Here is an 18,179-nt window from a genome sequence, read left to right as displayed (position 1 = left end):
AATTCAAGAATGTCTAACGCATTAGAATTTATTTGAAAATTAACATTTTTGTTTATTATTTGGTAATTTCTGCCCAAGAGTGATGCTGAGACATTGGCATTTATACTCTGGAAAAATGAATATCCATACCAAAATGCATGGCATCCGACCAGAAGTTGTCAGCATGTCAGACCAATATTGCCATCCTTAGGTCTTGCTGTGAGAACAAACTCTAGAAGCCTTCTATCCTGCTATCTTGTTTTCCAGCATTTTGTTTTGCTTTTCCCTCCCCTCAGCCAATCTGCTCTTCACGGCTCTGCAGGTTGCCTTGGAAACAGTAAAGGCCCACCAGAGAGGACTTTGTGGAAGGGGAAGTGTTGATACGTAAACATGCAGGTTTGTGGGGAATATGAGAAAACAAGTGCGCCTTTTTTCTTAGAATGCAGTAAACCTGAAAATCCTCCAACATGTGCAGTACTCTTGACCATATATTACTTATCATTCTAGTTGTCTGCAAACCTGTGTTGGCATGTTTACACTGTCATTTCATACGTCACATATGAAGAATATGTATCCTCCCAACAATTATATAGACCTTGTCAGGTCAACAAGTCAAATGCCAATTCAGACTGACATGCCAATAACCATGTCTCCTTCAATTCACTTTAGTTTTCCATCAGTTCAGTTATCTGACTTGTGCAGATAATAGAGCAGCGGTGCATTGGAAAGATTAATCAATACCTTTATTTAACCTTGGCTTTTTCTCTTTTTCTCTCTCTCTCTCTCTCTCTCTCTCTCTCTCTCTCTCTCTCTCTCTCTCTCTCTCTCTCTCTCTCTCTCTCTCTCTCTCTCTCTCTCTCTCTCTCTCTCTCTCTCTCTCTCTCTCTCTCTCTCTCTCTCTCTCTCTCTCTCTCTCTCTCTCTCTCTCTCCTCTCGTCGCCTTCTATGGTGAAAGGCAAATGAATACTTATCCATCTGTGATGTACTGATATAGGTCTACTTTTCTGAGGTGGATATTGACATTGGATAATTTTCTGTTTCCATCATATTGTGTATACTGTAGAGTACACATAGCAGAGACACAAAATGGAAGATTTTTCAGACATGCTTATCAAAATTAAGCAAAAGACAATGTTAACAGTTAAAACAACATACACACAGACACGTTTGTGAAGCCAAACATGTAGCTGAAAGTGCAGATTGACTGAAAAGTCTTCCAGAATACAGTCATTACTTTACTTCTGAATTATGTGCTATTATGGTGAAAAATGGCTCCTGCTCCACCACTGATGGGCCCCAATAACCACAAATAAATTCTAAACCTAAGGGAAATACAGGTCAGTGCTCTGCCAACATTTATTTTACTGGTCAGGACTTTATGACCAAAGAAATTTTGATTATAGCCTCTGTGTAAATGCAGACAACTTCCAAACATACACATATGCTAGCGAATCATGTTGCTGCAAATCACCTCATTGTTACTTACAGCAGATACAGTGTATTTTATTTTTAAACTTGTGATGGTAAACTCTGTGATTCCTGATCACCATTTGATAGTTGGAATTAATTAATATGACAAATCATTTGAATTGATAGAATGATCTTTGCACTATGATCACTATGATTGTTACAAAACAACAGGGCAGATGACAAAATAGTATGGGATCCTTTTTTCTTGTCTGCTAGAGCACACATATTTCCCTGCCAATCGTTTGTCCTGTGTTCTTCGTTGAAGGAAAATCAGAAACCAAATGGGAGAAATTAATATTAGATATTGTTTGGTTTCATGACTCCATAGAATACGAGTCTGGTATCCGTCTTTATAGATGGATACCTTATTCTGGTAGAGTCAAAGAAATCCTGCATAAAGCTATAATGTCAGCATTGTATGACAGGCAGAGCAGACGGTCACACTGAGCCAGACAGCAGCCTGCTACACAAGAGCCACAACAACCCATATTAGCTTTTCTGCTGAAGTGTCCTTCTTAGTTATCATACAAACATAAACACACGTCTCGTCCTGCACTTTAGCTTTAGAACAAGCACAGCCTGTAAATATATATGTAAATGTTATTACAGTCCAGTTAGATTCTGGTGTTGTCCTTAATCCTATTCCTTATTCTTTGACTAACAACAGACTCTCCTGTGTCCATGACATGTAGGTTACAGCACATGTTGGTTTACTACTCTTTCTCTACTATGTAATACTGGCACTCTGGCAGTCTGCCAGCTACTGTCAATCAACACAGACCCCAACATGCTCCTCCTCCAACCTGCTGAGTTTAAATGGTGGATTTCTGATATTTTCCAAAAGACTGGGATAACTAGATGTGACTCCAAGAAATATTGTCTACTTGCTTTTATTGGCTCCGACTGGCTCTGTTCCAAAGATTTAGTAAAGAGGCACCCCTTCAACACATCTCTAAGCTTTTGACATTTGATCCATATAAATCAAGGGCTCAACATTAAGACTTGTAGGGAAGAGAAATGTACTTGCCCCCTCAGACAAGTTAAAAGTCATGAACAAAGAATAAATGCTGTGTGTCCTTATGTTACGTGTCATTCAATACTCTGCTATTGCTAGTTAAATGAATACATTCAGAATACCAATTTTACAGTGGCATAAAAACTAGCTAATGTTAGCAGCTGTGTAATTCATCAGATAACAATAATGTTAGCCAAGCACGAACCTGCAGAATTATGACCTACTTTCCCTGAATATATATTATATATATTGAAAATATATTATTAGATTAGCTAAGATACAAACATAGCTAACTGGAGAGGGGGGGATGTTAGCTGAGAGACAGCGAGTGCAATAACTGACGGTGGCAGGGAGCGGGCCCCGTCAGGCATCCATCACATAGCTGCCGAGCTAAGTGGCACCGCAGTGGCACGCAGCTCGGCAGTTGAGAGAGGCCTCCCTTGACTCGCTGTTAACTAGGAGATGTGTGTGTATCATACGTTTTTTTATTATTATTATTATTATTATTAGTATTATTATTAATAATAATAATAATAGATTTGTTTTTCAATATTTTAGTCGATTGATACAAATTACTTTTATTTTATAATAAATAGTTATTATTAGCAAAGTGTGTATTTGTGTTCCTCTTTATCTAAAAATGGGCAAAATCTTAAACTCCTTGGTGGAAATAATTGCATAAAATGAATGAAAAGAAAAAAGGAGAATGTGATTGATCACAGACTGTCCTAAAACAGATTTAAGGCTGCTGACCTCTCGTGACAACAAACCATGCACACCTCTCCTTTATATGTTGACACTGTTTGGAGGCTTTTAATGATATATAATAATAATCTGAATTTGGCATTTTGCAGTAAATTATTGTCATTTTTACCCAGACAAGTTATGCCTGGTCATGAGGGGTGCATTTCATTGTCAGGTGGACAAAAGGATCATATCGAGCCCTGAAATGTAAAGAATACGATGGCTCACATTCTGCCAAAGGCCTTTGTGTACAGAAAGGTCAAAGGAAGTATTTCATTCCTATAGAGCAAGTAGCTTGTGCACAAGTAAAGCCTCTTTACTCCATGCAGTTCTGAGTTTGGCTTAACTCGAACTCACAGCACTGCCTTTAGTCTATACGCTCCGCTTCACCAGTTAAATCATCCTTATTTCTTATGCTCGCAATTGTTTTAGATCAAGCGCATGATCTGCCTGTATGACAGCTGGCAATGCATTACAGTTTATTTTTAATGAAGTAGGAGCCTCAGTTGCCTCTGCTACAATATAAGAAAACAACAAGAGACAAACTAAATGAGGAAAGAATCAGGAGCAGTGAAAAACCCCTAAGAAACAATTTGTTGATATTATCATTAGTTTCTGAGAAGATTACCAATTTGAATGAACTGTTCTACCTGCAATAAAAGTGGTTTGAATGGTTCCATTTAGATCTTCTGTTCCATGTCTAAAGCAGCCTCTCTCTCTCATCAACCCTGCAATAATCATAATGTGAACCACATATAGATCTTTTGTAATATTATTATTGATAACATTTGGCCAATTGTTGAACTGTAGTTATATGGGATGAATCATGCAATCATAACATCTATTACATTTCTTGTGCATGGTTATTGCTCTGTTGCATTATAGATTTCTTCACTTCTGACTCATTGTCATCACAATATGATAATCCATCAGAACACGCCTTCCTCTTCTCTTATCTTCTTACCCTCAAAGACTTGTAACCTTAATTTATATTGTAGGCCTACTTCACTTCAGGCCTTTTCTATAAGATGCATGTAATCATCTTATCTAAATACTCTGAAGTGTTCCTTTTCTTCCTCTACCCCCTCCAGCCACAAAATAATCATGGTGACTCATGGTATTACTGCTTCACCGTTTCCGTCAAATCCCACCCTGTATTCCCTAAGTTAGTCTCTTCTTTTGATTTCAGACCTAGTGCAGGGGTATAGTTCCCTGACGATGTGCCATCCTATTGTCAATGTTTGCTTCATCCTTTGTTATCCTTAAGTTAAAAGGAAATGTAAAGAATGGTTATTTTGTAACAGACACCAATACAGTTAGTCAGGAAGGAAAGACCATGATCAAACACATTATTCAGACCCACTGCTGAAAATCCATACACATACCATTCTGTAAAGAAAGCTCCGTGTGCAATGCTGCAGCTAAATCAAGTGGCATTTGGAGGTGATCCAGGTAAAGCCCATAAATAAACCATGTGATCACCTTGTTGTCACTCAAAAGACATTATTCAGGAGCTACACAACCGTGAATACAGAGTACAAAGGAAAGAAAGCAGAATTCCACTCTTAACTCACACAAAAGATGCCAATTTTACTTCCCAGCTTACAAAGATGGCTCGCCCAAAAATATCCACCGGCTCCTCCCTTTGACAGAGCACCTCAGCTTGTTCCCAGTCTTTGCCTCATTACACTGAATAGCAACTGTGAATTAAGGCCTCAAATAGAGCACATAGCAATGCCAAATGATGGGTAAGAGACAAACACAAAACAAACAGGTGTGCCTTCACTTTACGCTTCAGTGACGGCGGGTTTGCACCATGAGCTTGAGCTTGTCAGCCACACACAGAGGCAGGCAGTGAGACATGCTGAGAGAAGGACAAACATCAACACAAGAAAAAAAACACAAATCGGCTAAAAGCCCAGTTGCTGTGTGACCCGTGGAGATATTTGTCTACTTCCAAACCTTCTGAGCAGGAAGGTTTATATCTCAAAAGACACTTCCTGGTTGTCTCTATTGCATGCAGTAAATCAACCTAAAATGGCCCAGGCCGTTTCTCCGCTGTCGGCGTCAAAACAGTGGAAAGTACAAAAAACATTGATTATCTTTAAGTGAAGAAGAAGTAGAACAAACACAGCTGACCCATGTGATTGTATTGAGGGAATAATATTATGCATAGCTTGTGTTTGTATAAGTCTGTAGGTTTGGTCACATTTGTTTTCCTGGCCTTTGTTTGTGCTACAAGATTCAGCACTGCAATTTGTCATAGTACACAATTATTCACAATCCAATACAGAACGATCAGCAATCCCATACTTGGTCAGTAACCATGACATCAAACATATACATATATTAACTTCCATTTTATTTGCATTTGCACACTGACTAAAACTTTTATTTAAACAAATCTATACAAAGACTCAGTTAACAAAGCTTTGACTACATTCACGACGTCCAAGAACAAATGTACGAGACCTTACATTTGACCTTTAACATTTAGGTGGCTAACAAGTGAATAAGGTCGGTAAGGTCTGAAAGGGATGCGTGGAAGGAGTTGACAATGGCTGATCGATAGGTCCGGCCTGATGAATGGCTGCGCATTAAAGCAGCCTAGTAAACGGCGAAATGATTAAACACAGCAGCCAAGAGGGAGCCGCTTGGTTGATATCAATTAAAGCAATGAAAAAGAATGTACTAGTTACTGTTTATAACTGCCGCTAGGTATTTCATCATGGATGGTAACATGCATGCAAGTAAATCTTTATGATGTATTAGATTACACAATCGATTAATGATACATGTGAGTTTATTAAAGTTGTCTCTACTTGAGTCTTCAGTAAATACACTTTACGCAGTTAAAAGTTTAATTCCAATCAAATTAATTGGGATGAAGCAATTAAGGGGAAACTAAAGACTGCACCACATACCTGACACAAGAGATAGGATGACTATATACTGTAAATAAGCCAGAAAACAGACTTTCGATTTTAAGGTCGATTTGTTTTTCTAGCACTGACAGCTATGCCATTGTTCGAGTCTAGATTCATAAAGATAACAGATAATTGGTTTTATGCCTTGACAACTGTAATTTACAATTTAAAAAAAGTAATAACACATTGAGAATGCACCACTCTAAGGACATATGGGCATTTGTTGTTTACATAACTCACAAGGAAGGCAAACTGTAGCACACGGTGACTTCACCGAAGCAGGATGATTTTCTCGTTCTGCAGAGGCTGTGGTGTATTGGAAAGTGCAGCTGCAGGCTACCGGGATGCTACGCTGCGTTGTCTTTGAGCTGCAAGCTTCCTGTAAACTGTGCTGCGTTGTCTTTCAGCTGCAGGTAAACTATAGCATATTGTCTTTGAGCTGCAAGATCGTTGTGTTGCTACGAGTGCCGCTTTTTCTTCAGACGTGCGGAAGTACACGGGGTGGAGAGAGAAGAATACTGGGAGGACAGGATTTAACCTTCAGTTAATACCGTACCGTCACAAACAATAGATGAGAAGTCTGATATGGTATTGCCTAGAATGTCTTGTGCATATTAATAGTCACAGCATATTCAGACCTCCTCTGCCTTCCACCTGCTGAGTGTCACAACAAGCAAATGCAGAACTCCCACTATGTGATCAATACAGATAACTCCTTTAATAGTTGTATACTCTCACTCCTTTTTGCTCTCTCCTCGTCTGTGATGAGTAACTGAACACGACATGATAAAATGACAATCCCAGCACATCTCACCTTGCTCCTATCCTCAAGAGCTCCCTTTCCTGTCAGTGTGACCTTCAATTAACTAAAGCATAAGTGGACACTAATTCACTCCAAGTTCCAAGCCTTTTCAACCATATTGCTTACACGTACCACATACTCTTGCATCGACACTTGGTACAAGTCAAAAAGGCCCATGCCAATTACATAAACAATAAAAAGAGCACATAATTCACAGAGCTTTCCGTTAGGCATTACAAGGTGTTCTACTTTGTGCTGCTTGCATGTTGTAAAAAAAGCTCCATGAACAAAAGGATATTCACCTCGGTCTTAATTGCGGGTACAAATTTGCACATATTGTACAGACACGCACTCATACGCATATTCAGAAGCACGTTCTACCTCATCCCAGCTCAGAAACAATGACACCCTAATCCGAGGACAATACGGGCACTAATCCACACAAAACAGGGATTGTACGAAGAGACAAACGTGGGAGTGAGGGAGAGAAAGAGCTAGCACGCTAACAAGCAAAGGAGGCTAATCCTGATGAGAGATAGAGGCCGGAAGAGAAGGATCAACATTACTGTTAGGGAGGGCAAGACAGATGGAGTAAAAAGAAAGCAGGGGAATGGAAGTATGAAAAAGAGAGAAGAGTAAAAGTAAGATTAAGACATAGTCTAGACATCAGAATTAGAGCACAATGAATTTTGTAATTTGGTTAACTCACTGAGTAATGTTAAAACTCAACAGCTGATAAAATACAACAATGGCAGTTGTCATTTCACAATCAATGGCTGCTGGCTACAAATCTGTGGATTGCTCATTTCCAATAAATGACTGGAAAGTAAAGAAGCTATAAACTACACACAAACAATAAACCTTTCTGCCTTTCCAAGAAATCAATTATTAGTAACATTTTTGGACTATGTACCTAGAACTGGCTTTATCCTAACACCCCTCATTGAACAGATGAACTATCGCCCTTATTTACAGCAAGCTGGCTGATGAGGGTAATCTAAGGCTGGAATTAATTACATCAAAGTCTACGATCTAGAGAACTGAGCAGATGACATTTACAAGAGGCCAACCGAGGCGCTTAATTACACACTTTCATAAAGTGTCAAAATTAGTGTGCCAGACTGGTACCACTAATACAAAGTGGAGGAATAACAACAAAATGGTTGCTAGAACCTTTTGGAGAAGTCAAACAAAACAGGTAAAGGGGATGAAGTGTTTTGGGTGACATTTTATGCAGTCAAAACCAAATAAGGAAGTCAGAAGAGAAGTGAGAGCAGTTCAGGTTCCTATTGCTTTTTCGGGAGATGAGCTCACTGACTAAAAGATGCATGGCAGTGGAGATGGGTGAGCGCTGAGTAACGGTGCAGCAAATGTGCCGTGTGGCGTTACTTGTGTTCCTTTGACCTGCTTTCCTAAAGTAGATTCATTCGTAGCGTAATACATTACCTCACATCTGTGAGTCATCCTTTTCTTTCTATATCTCACACTTCAATCATCTATTTTTCTATTCCTATTTTTCCTCTTCTACTTTTCCATACACTCTACTTTTTGATCTCCCTCTCAGTTCATTCTGTGGCTAACCCCTCTCCACCAGTTGATGTCTCTTTTCCTGTGTCTCCCCCTTGTCTTCCTCACAATATCCCTCTCCCTGTGCTAGGATGCAGTGAGGGTAGGCCCCATCAGTGTGGAAACAGGAGGGAACACAGAGAGCCTTTCACAGAAGCCGAAATAAAGACAGGCATGAGAGAAACACCTCAATGTTCACTCTTCCTGACTGCACAACAGACAACCTTGTACAGTATGTATGTGCTGTACAGAAATACACAACCACACACACTATTCTCCTTAGTCTGTCCGTCACTTTGTGCCATTGTCACACTGCTAACACCTCAGTTGCACACTGGGACATGCTTACTTTGCTGCAATCCACAAACATGTGTTCAGCCCGTTACAAAGGCACACACACACACACACACACACACACGCACACACGCACGCACGCTGCTGCTACTTGCTCCTAACCAAACTCCAATCAAATATCCCCATACCAGAGTCACATTTCTTCTCTAAAAGTGAATGCACTTATTTCCAGGGATTGATTTCTATTATTGATTTAGAATTGGTGTGATATGTACAAGAGCTTTCTTTTTATCGTATATTAATTTGTCTTTTCTATTAAGGTGTGTAGATTCATGATAAAAAGCACTAGAGCTGCAATGGAATAATTGCCAACAATGTTGTTAATTAATTAAGTAATTAATCGTTTTTCGTACAAAAATGCAGTTTGCAGCACCTTAAATATAGAGATTTCTTGCTTTTCTCCAAACGATTAATCTAGAAAATAATCTGCAGATCAATCGCTTAAGGAAAAAAAAATCGCCGGTTGCAGCTCCAAAAAACACTCACAATAAAGTCATCGCATGTATGATCTCATACTTTCAAAATATGGCCCTGATAGTTTAAAACATTTACAAGAATGGTGTGCCAATGTTATTTTATATTATTTTAATTCTGCTATTTTTATAATGGTACTTCAGACTAATTTACATCTACACTGTGTTATTGTACTGTAAATGCTCTGATTCTGTCTAATCTTGTACTAATTGTTATGTTTTTGCTGTGAAGCACTTTGGGCTGCAATTCTTGTATGAAAGGTGCTATACAAATAAAGCTGATTATTATTATCGCGGTCAATTTCCATTATCAAGATAATGTTTCTGAACAAAATGTAAAAGGTAAAGTGATTCCTGTATGTTTAAGTGCCATATGAAGAGTTTTAAGCATGTTCTGATGATTATTTGGGATAATATTGTAAATCACAAGGATAATGGTGACAGGAAACGTTCATATCATCCCATGCCTAAAGTACATTATATTCAGTTTGTTATTACTGAATGCAGATGTCTGCAGAAAAAAAACAAAGAGAAGTGGTCTAACAAAGGCATATCCACCTGCTGTTTCTAGAACAGCTCATGGAGGACTCGAAGAGTATTAAAACAACTTTTTAATGTTATGATTTATATACACAGCATATGCACTTTCAGTGAGTTAATGCATACTTTTGTACACAGCCTCATCCCTAGTGAGAAATACACATGTAGTCGCCCACGCAGGGAGTTATAGAAATCTGGTGCAAAATGCACACACTTCTTGGGCTGCTCTGAGGCACTGCAAACAAACTCACCCAAAGCCATGGGTTCACAGGGAGGGGTGACCTTTCTGCATATGCTCCACTGCGCAGCAGATGCATCATGCTATGTTTGAGTGTGTACTCCTGGGTCCACTTGTGTGAATGGGTGCGCTTGAATGTGTTCTGTGCAGATGTGTCTGTGTGCAACTATAGTGTGGGAGTGTTGTTTTCTACTCCTTATCTGGAGAGCAAAACAATAACTTGTACTGACTGCCGCAGACTAGACCCTGTCTTGCCACCCATTCACCCAGAAAACCACTAAGAGGACAAGAAGATTGATGGTAGAGACCCAGAACACTGAGTGTGGGCTGTGCAAAGCAGATGTGCCTGGCAATGAATTGTCTTAGCTTATGTCAATTTTATAAAAATAGAAAAAAAGGATAAAGAAAATATGAAAAATAATCCCAAAAAGGCTCAGATGTGGGATTCAGTATCAAATATTAACATAATGTGAAGCAGGGAAAGAGACGGCTGGAAGGATTTCAACAACTACATCTCTCCCTTAACCCAAGTGCACCAGTCATTTTAGATTAAGAACAATATAATGCATGATTACACTTGAACTAAGTCTAAAGAGCTGGTGTTTGTACTTCACTCACTCTTCTGTTGAGTGTACAATTTAAATTCAAAAGTATAAAACATTTAACGGTCTCGATGGAGAATAAGAGATACAAATAAAAAGAGCCAGAAAAGGATTTGTTTTCTCTTAATGTAATTGAAAAAAAAAAAAGATTCACTGATATAGTGGTAAATAGGCTTGGGTATCGTCTGGATTTTAACAGTTCCGGTTAGTCCATAAGGTTACTTTTATTAAATAATATGATTCAATAATAATTTGTTCATAACTTTTTTCATTCACAAATTAGTTCTGATGTTTAGATCTTACAATTTCCCCTGGTCTCCCCTACTGCGACACTGAAAGCTGCCGAAGTGAAGCAGACAGGGTTCAACATAAGGCAGGCAGTAAATACAATCAAAAATTAATAAAATAATAACCCTTTAATTTAAATAATTTCCAGACCTGGCATCACAAGCGACTTAGACCTACTGGCCTCGCTCTGTTGGGACGGGTATGTCACAGTCCCGGAGATGTGAGTACAGCGAGACAGGCAAGAGTGTTTACTTCATAGATTAAATGGCGGTCAATACAAACTAAATATGAGTTGAAACAGTAAAAAAACATTCATTGCGTTTTTTTGGGTACCTGGTACTCAGTTCTCACCTGGAACCGAGTTTCAGTTCCCAACCCTAGTGGTGAAGATGAAAAACAGGCTTAAAATACTAATGCAAGTGTAAGTTGCACGAAATTCATCATCATTTCTTTGGTGTTGTCTAAATGTTTCTGGTGCATTGGAATATTGATGTAGAGTGTTTGTTTGTGAAAGGGGGTGTGTATGCCAGGCATAGTAGTGGTTGTGTTTATGCATGCGTGAGCCGAAACAGTCTTTATTAGCCTGACGGAGAAGTGCCGCACAACAATCAGCCATTAATTAAGTGTCAGAAGCATTTAACGGTCAGACACGCTGGCGGACGATTCCCATGCCAGACACTAATAACAGCTACAATCTGCCAGAGAGGAAGCTCTGCTTATCCTGACGTGCTGAAAAGCCCATATTTTCCAAGAGCATTTGTAAATACATTCAGTAAAATAACAGCCATAATAGCTTGGCTTCCATTTAACATTAAATAAGTTCAGGCTCTTGAACCTCACTGTAATAAGAAGCACTTGTTCCTGGATTTTTGCAATTGCAGTATCCCTGTCTGTCACTGTGGCGTTCTCCCTGAAACAAAAGCTGCACCACATGAACAACTAAATGACATAAAAAGGAACCAATTGTTGCGACGAAGAACTACTACATTGGACCTGCAGTCAAAATAGGAAAGACATTGTGCTGATGTGAGGGCAGGTGTGAAATTAACAGTTCCACCAGAAACACCAAGCTTTTTGTGGCAATTGGGTCCAAAAATCACTGCATTTGGCTTTTGTTAAAAAATCTGAGATGCATTTTGCAAACAATTACAGAAACAGCAGAAACTTTTCAAGTTCAATGCTGCAATTTTCGCCTATTTTCCTCAGTCTCAACATCATTAAGACTCGATGAAAAAAAAAATGAAAAAAATCAAGCAGATGAGAAAAAGCAAACCTCAGTTTGGCTAGCATGGAAACATATAATGGCTTCAGCCTCCACGTCTTCACAACTGAGGAAAAACTGCTGTGCATATGTGCATGCATACACTTAACTATACAAATATACCATATAAAATGCATTAATAACATGCCCAGCCAAGAGAGCAGTCAAGGTAGTTAGACCGGAAAGAACTACTCAGCAGACACAGTATTTGAGCTGCAAATGATATCAAAGCTGCCTTTTGAACATATTTATTCTGTTATAAACTAAATACCACAGTATGTATTCCACAATACTTTTAGTGCTTTATTACAAACCCCATTCCTAATGTGGCTGCCAAAGCTTGAAACCATGTTGACATTTAAACAGTCCGTGGCCTTCCCTGGTCCCTGACCTTCTGCCAGAGCACACTCACATACTATACACCATATTAAGGCAATTTATTTATCATTGTACTGTACATTGTACTGTGGAAAACTACATTAAAAACAGTAACAAGGAACACCTCTTTCGGTTTATTTATGTTTTGTAGTATAGACTCCAGTACATAACAGTCATAAAGCAATGTTTAAATTACCTGTAACAATTTAAATCTTCAATTTAATTCAACCTAAATGTCAATTATTCTTTATTCAAACTATAGTACCCAACATCAACAAGCTCTCATGAGATATTTAATGCAAATTGAAGCAAAGTGAAACACAAGACCATGAGAGAGGCCGCTTTGAGTAGCATGGGTTTTTGTATAAAAGATAAGCTTAACGGCATAAAATACACTGAATGCATGAAATGAAACCGCCCAATATTAATTTTGTAGTGGCGCGATGCATCAAAATGAATATAGGGGAAACACTGGGATTATAAATATATGGCCTGCAACTAGGGATGCTCATTAAAAAATAAATAATTCTGACCGACAACTGTTAACCGATCATTTACTGTTAACCGACATGATTAGTGTCTTGCATGCAGGGCTACTGTGAAGCCTAATAAGCCACCCAGTTGCATCGATAACCGATGCACAATCAGGTTGAATTGATCATTTATCTCTAGCTGCAGTGTATGCGCAAATTTGTTTGTCATTTGTTTACACGTCTTACAGACATGTCCTTTATTTTTGTTTTTATTAATTGTTTTCTTCTTGCAAAATTCTGATATTCTTTTTTTTTATGCTGGAGGCTACTGGTCATATTTAATCAAAAAGTGGACTGTGTTGTTTGTAGCCAAAAAGGAATCCATAAAGTATCAGAGTGCATTACTAATATAGCGAGAAGGCAGTATACATCAATAGAGAGAAGACAGGAATATAATATGTCTGCAGAATGATGCTGAATATGTAAACGAAATCATTAAACAATCCATGTAAATTGCTCTTTGGCAAACAATTACTTTTGTGCATCTCTCCTAATCAAAGCCAATTGTATCAGAGCGAACAGCAACAACATCCAAGGAAAGGGCTCAGCAGGTTATAAATCCCCCCCTGACCCCTCCCTTTAAATTACAGACACAAATACCCAAACATGGCCATAATATACACCTGAGTAAAGTGTGTATAAGTCCTTGTGGAGGGAAAATAGAACATTAGGATTTGATCCAGGTCCATACTCTTCTTTCCCCTCTGCCATCACACTTTCATTTGGCCAACTCCCTGACTTAAGGGGACAAGCCTCATTTTTCAATTAGGCACTAGACTCACTCATGCTTCACTGCTTTCTCATCACCCTCATCTACTCTGCCCCCACTTTCCTCTCTCATGCTAATAGGAAGGAGGAGGTGGGGGGGGGGGGGGGGGGGGGGGGGGAGTAGATAGAGACACGATTGTAGATCAGCTCTCGATGCAGGAGAATGCTGTGCTGCTGAAAGGACTCCCTCTGCTGCTCCTTTACTCACTTTCAGAAAGAAATGTGCTTATGGCGAGACTTGTTAAACCACACGTTGTTCAAATGCATTTATAATTCACCTTAGACTCAGATGCAGATCTGAGCTATACAGTAGTAATGAATCTAATGTTTGAACAATGGATACACGCAAAACTGATTTTAAAAAATGTATACCAAATGAATTCATGAAATTTTGTGTGCATGCCATTTTTCCCTATTTCAGACACCTGCGGTGACTTAATGCTGAGGAGGCAGGCTGCTTGAGTCGTGCGGCAGGGTTGGCTGTATTTTATTTTATTTTTTTCAGCTGACCCAGTTGGGAGGCACATTGAATATGCAACTAAGACACAGACGAAAGAGAAACTTGGCGACACATGACTGGATAATCATCACGGTACTTTAATATTCAAGAGAGAGGGAGCGCGGGTGATAACATTAGGGAAGAGGCAACAAAATATGGGGACCATGGAGGTTGAGATGTGCGATAGAGGAGATTAAGGACAGAAGGGGAGAAGGAGAAAAAAAGATGGAGAGGAAAACAGGCAATGGTGTAGTGCAAGGAATGCAGAAGACATGAAGAGATAAGAATCGTCTTCCATTCCCAGTAGATATTTTCAGAAGCTCTGCAAATGTTTCCAATTCCCTTTGCCTCCGTTAGCCTCCTTCTCTATAGCTACAGATTAAACATGAATAAAGAGTTTGCAAAGAGATGAAGAGAAAGAAAAGAACAAGACGGAAAAAAGGAGTCTGGTGGTTGCCATGGTGATGAGAGGGGATAGATTCCAGAGTGGTCTCGGCCATTACGCAGTGTGTTGGGGAGATGGACTGTGCAGCACTTAGGCTTATTGCAGTGTGGGCTGAAACAGAACAGATATCTAATATAGACGAGATGGGCTCGCACCAAAATGGTGGATGGTAAGCACAGTGCTAATAAAAAAAAAGTCTGTAGACTACTGAGGTTTTACTGCCAAAAGCTGTGCTGAGAAAAGCCAATCAGGCTCAGAAAAAAATACATTTATCCTATTTGAGAAAATGGAAGGACACTTAGTGAATAAAAGCCTCACACATATAGCCAGTGACATCAACACAGAGACATACTGAGGCAGTCAGACAAATCTATGCACAAAAACATAATCAAGGCTACATTGATTCTCTTCCACCACAGCCAAGTAAAACCACTCTATTACTACAAAGCCAAGAACAGTTGTCGTCTTTGGCTGGGGAGCGGGTAATATGTAATGAGCAGGCACAACAACAGCTAAAGATAGGACAGGTTTCCTGTCCAAATCAGCCAGACATTAAGCATTAGTGTAACATAAAAAGGAGTGAGATCCCAATCAAAAGAACTATATTTTATTTGAACTAAAATAACCAAAGATATCAGGCTATTACCTGAAAAACCCACAATTACTATATTTTGTCTAAGGAGTAGTAGATTAAGAATGAATAAAAATATAATGTACAGTAGATACTTAATAGAGACCTGGAATGTGCACTGAAGTACATAAATGTATCCTTATTTATATTTATGTTTGGCATTTGTATATTTTCACAAGATGTCATTTGAAGTTTAAAAATGAGCAAAACTAAATATCTTGCTGCTCCTTTCTGACCAAACAAACCATGGCAGAGACGTAACGCAACCGATCTGCATTCTGGGTCATGCCCACCTACATGCAGCTGGCATTCTTTACTTTAAAAGTACATTATTCACAAGTTTACTTTCCCTGAGGTTGACATAACACACTCCACTTGCACGGTTTAGTGTGGGGAAATGAAACAAACCCTAACAGCAAAGAGGAGTCTGTGTGTCACCATTAAACTGTAATATTGTTGAAATAACAAAGACGCACACAAATAAACCTGTAATTTAACAGGCCGGTTATGATTTAACTTAGTCTGTAGCCTATACTAAGGATGAGCTATCAACATGCAGCACTTACATACAGTGACAATAAAATGAGATTATGTAAAAGGCCATTATGCATATAGTCTTCTGTGTGTCTATAACATTTTACTGCTAAAACAAGGGCAACATGTACAGAAAAGAGGACAAAGATTGGCCATGCGCCAAGATATTTGTTTGTCTGTGGCTCAAATGGAGTGTAACAATCTGTTAAGCATAGAAAACCAACTGAGAAAAGGGTAATCTGACAAGCAGAGAAAAGAGCTAAATGGAAATTACTGAAGGGGTAAATACAGGACAATTCATGCCGGTTACATTTTAAAATTACCCACCTAGATAGATACTGGTAAGTTCCTGAGATGATACACAGTGGGATCTCTGATTATATACAATCTTTGGTCATGTCCCCTGCTGACCAATGTGCACTATTTCTAACTGCGAACTAATCAAATCAAAGCAGAGCAGTGGCTCTATGCCAATGGTTTCTGGTCAAACTGACTTCATACAAAACAGTACAAAGCAGTGCGTCAGCTTCTGTGACATCTTCCTGGTGTTTCTCGGCTGCCTGGGTAGTTCAATAGCAGAAAACTTCTCATTTCTCCTGCTGACAGCCGGTATGAGGCAGGCCAAAAAATATAAAGAAGAGGAAAAGATCTATTGTGGAAATTAACTGGGGAAATTTTAAATTAAACTTGCAATAGCCTTTTATCGCTTCACTGAATTATTTCAACATTCAGATGTCACAGAAAATGGCTGGAGTGGCATATTTCTTATGGAATATACACAGAATGTATTTTTCTGTTTGTTTACCATCGAGCTGATTGTAAGCCTCATGTTCATTATAATCAGCAACCAGATAAAATAGGTCTAGGCACTGGGTGGAGGTTTATTACCTCTGGCAAAGGCCAGGGAGCCCTAGAGGGATATCAGGGGCACAGAGCTGTCAAAGAACCCATGTGTGCCATGAAAAATTGCCAAAGCGGTTCAAAGGAATTGCAGAATAGAATATAACTCAACAGAATAAAGGAAAGTTAAAAAAAAGGAGGCGGTTTCATCTCATATAAAGAATAAGGAATAGAATGCCAAGACTCATAGGTGTGCATACCCTGTGTAATAAAGGATAATTGTGGGTGGTCTGCCATCCATTCAGTGACAGTGAACTGATGCTGTGCTTTGCATATCTCCTGTACTTCTCACTCTCCAATTAACATTCACTCTAACCTACACGGCAGCGCCACATGTCAGCACTGCGGGGCCTCTCTCTTTTCCCATGTGACATGGGTCAGTGCCATTGGTTTCACCAGTGTCATGTTAGGTGGGTGACAGGTAATTATGGCTTTGAACTCATTTCCCTTGGTGCTCAACAGGCTTGATATGCCTGAACCAGTACCCTTGGTACGAAAGAAACCACGAGAGTTAAGATTTTCATTATTTGACATTATTAACTTGGCTTTCTTGATATATGTGTGACTATAAAGTGTATGAATGCGAGTGTATGACTGCATGTAGTGCAAAAAAACGAAAGAAAGAAAGTAGTAACTCAGGTAGTTAAAGTGTTAAATTACTATAGTTACCCGTTTTAATAAATGTTTCTGCAAACATATTTGAAGGAAGAGACAGCTACATCATCCAAGGTCAGACACAAGACAAGTCTGACAGTTCTGTTTCCACTAGTGAGAAAGAAAGCCACGATGCCCCAATTGCCTCCCAGTGGAGTTAACAAACAGTCTCTTTGCTCTTTTGTCTTATCTAGTTTTATCTAGTCACGCAATGTGGTCTTAGGTCTCCCGAGTCACTTGATGTTGCTTCAACGAGCCACATCCCCACATTCACAATATCTCAAAAAGACTGACAAACTCTTGTCAGGTAATTAGCCTAATTAGTCATTCGCTTGTATTTCTTTCCCCTCCCTAAGCTCGCCTTTCCTCCTGCATTCATTTGAAGAGTGCCATCATTAATATCATCCTGCTATGGGTCATAAAGCATTCCATGTCACCGTGATAAAGGTCCCAGCCCTGGCCTGGGAAGGAAGAGACGATAACCTAGCTGGATAGAATGGATTTAAATTAAACCTTCTGATAATACAATTAGTTCAGTGCACACAATATAATTTTGTATCGTAACATGAGTCACGGTA

General features: G+C 39.1%; 1 protein-coding gene across 1 annotated transcript in view; it reads right to left on the bottom strand.

The window, feature by feature from the left end:
- The window catches only part of csmd2 (CUB and Sushi multiple domains 2), a 217,229-nt gene that overhangs the window by 163,388 nt on the left and 35,662 nt on the right, over positions 1-18,179 (bottom strand). The gene's annotated exons all lie outside the window — the stretch shown is intronic.

The sequence above is a fragment of the Cottoperca gobio genome, chromosome 11, assembly GCF_900634415.1.
Source record: "Cottoperca gobio chromosome 11, fCotGob3.1, whole genome shotgun sequence".
Taxonomy (NCBI): domain Eukaryota; kingdom Metazoa; phylum Chordata; class Actinopteri; order Perciformes; family Bovichtidae; genus Cottoperca; species Cottoperca gobio.
The sequence above is the reverse complement of the archived record's forward strand: the minus strand, read 5'-3'. Positions and strand labels throughout refer to the sequence as shown.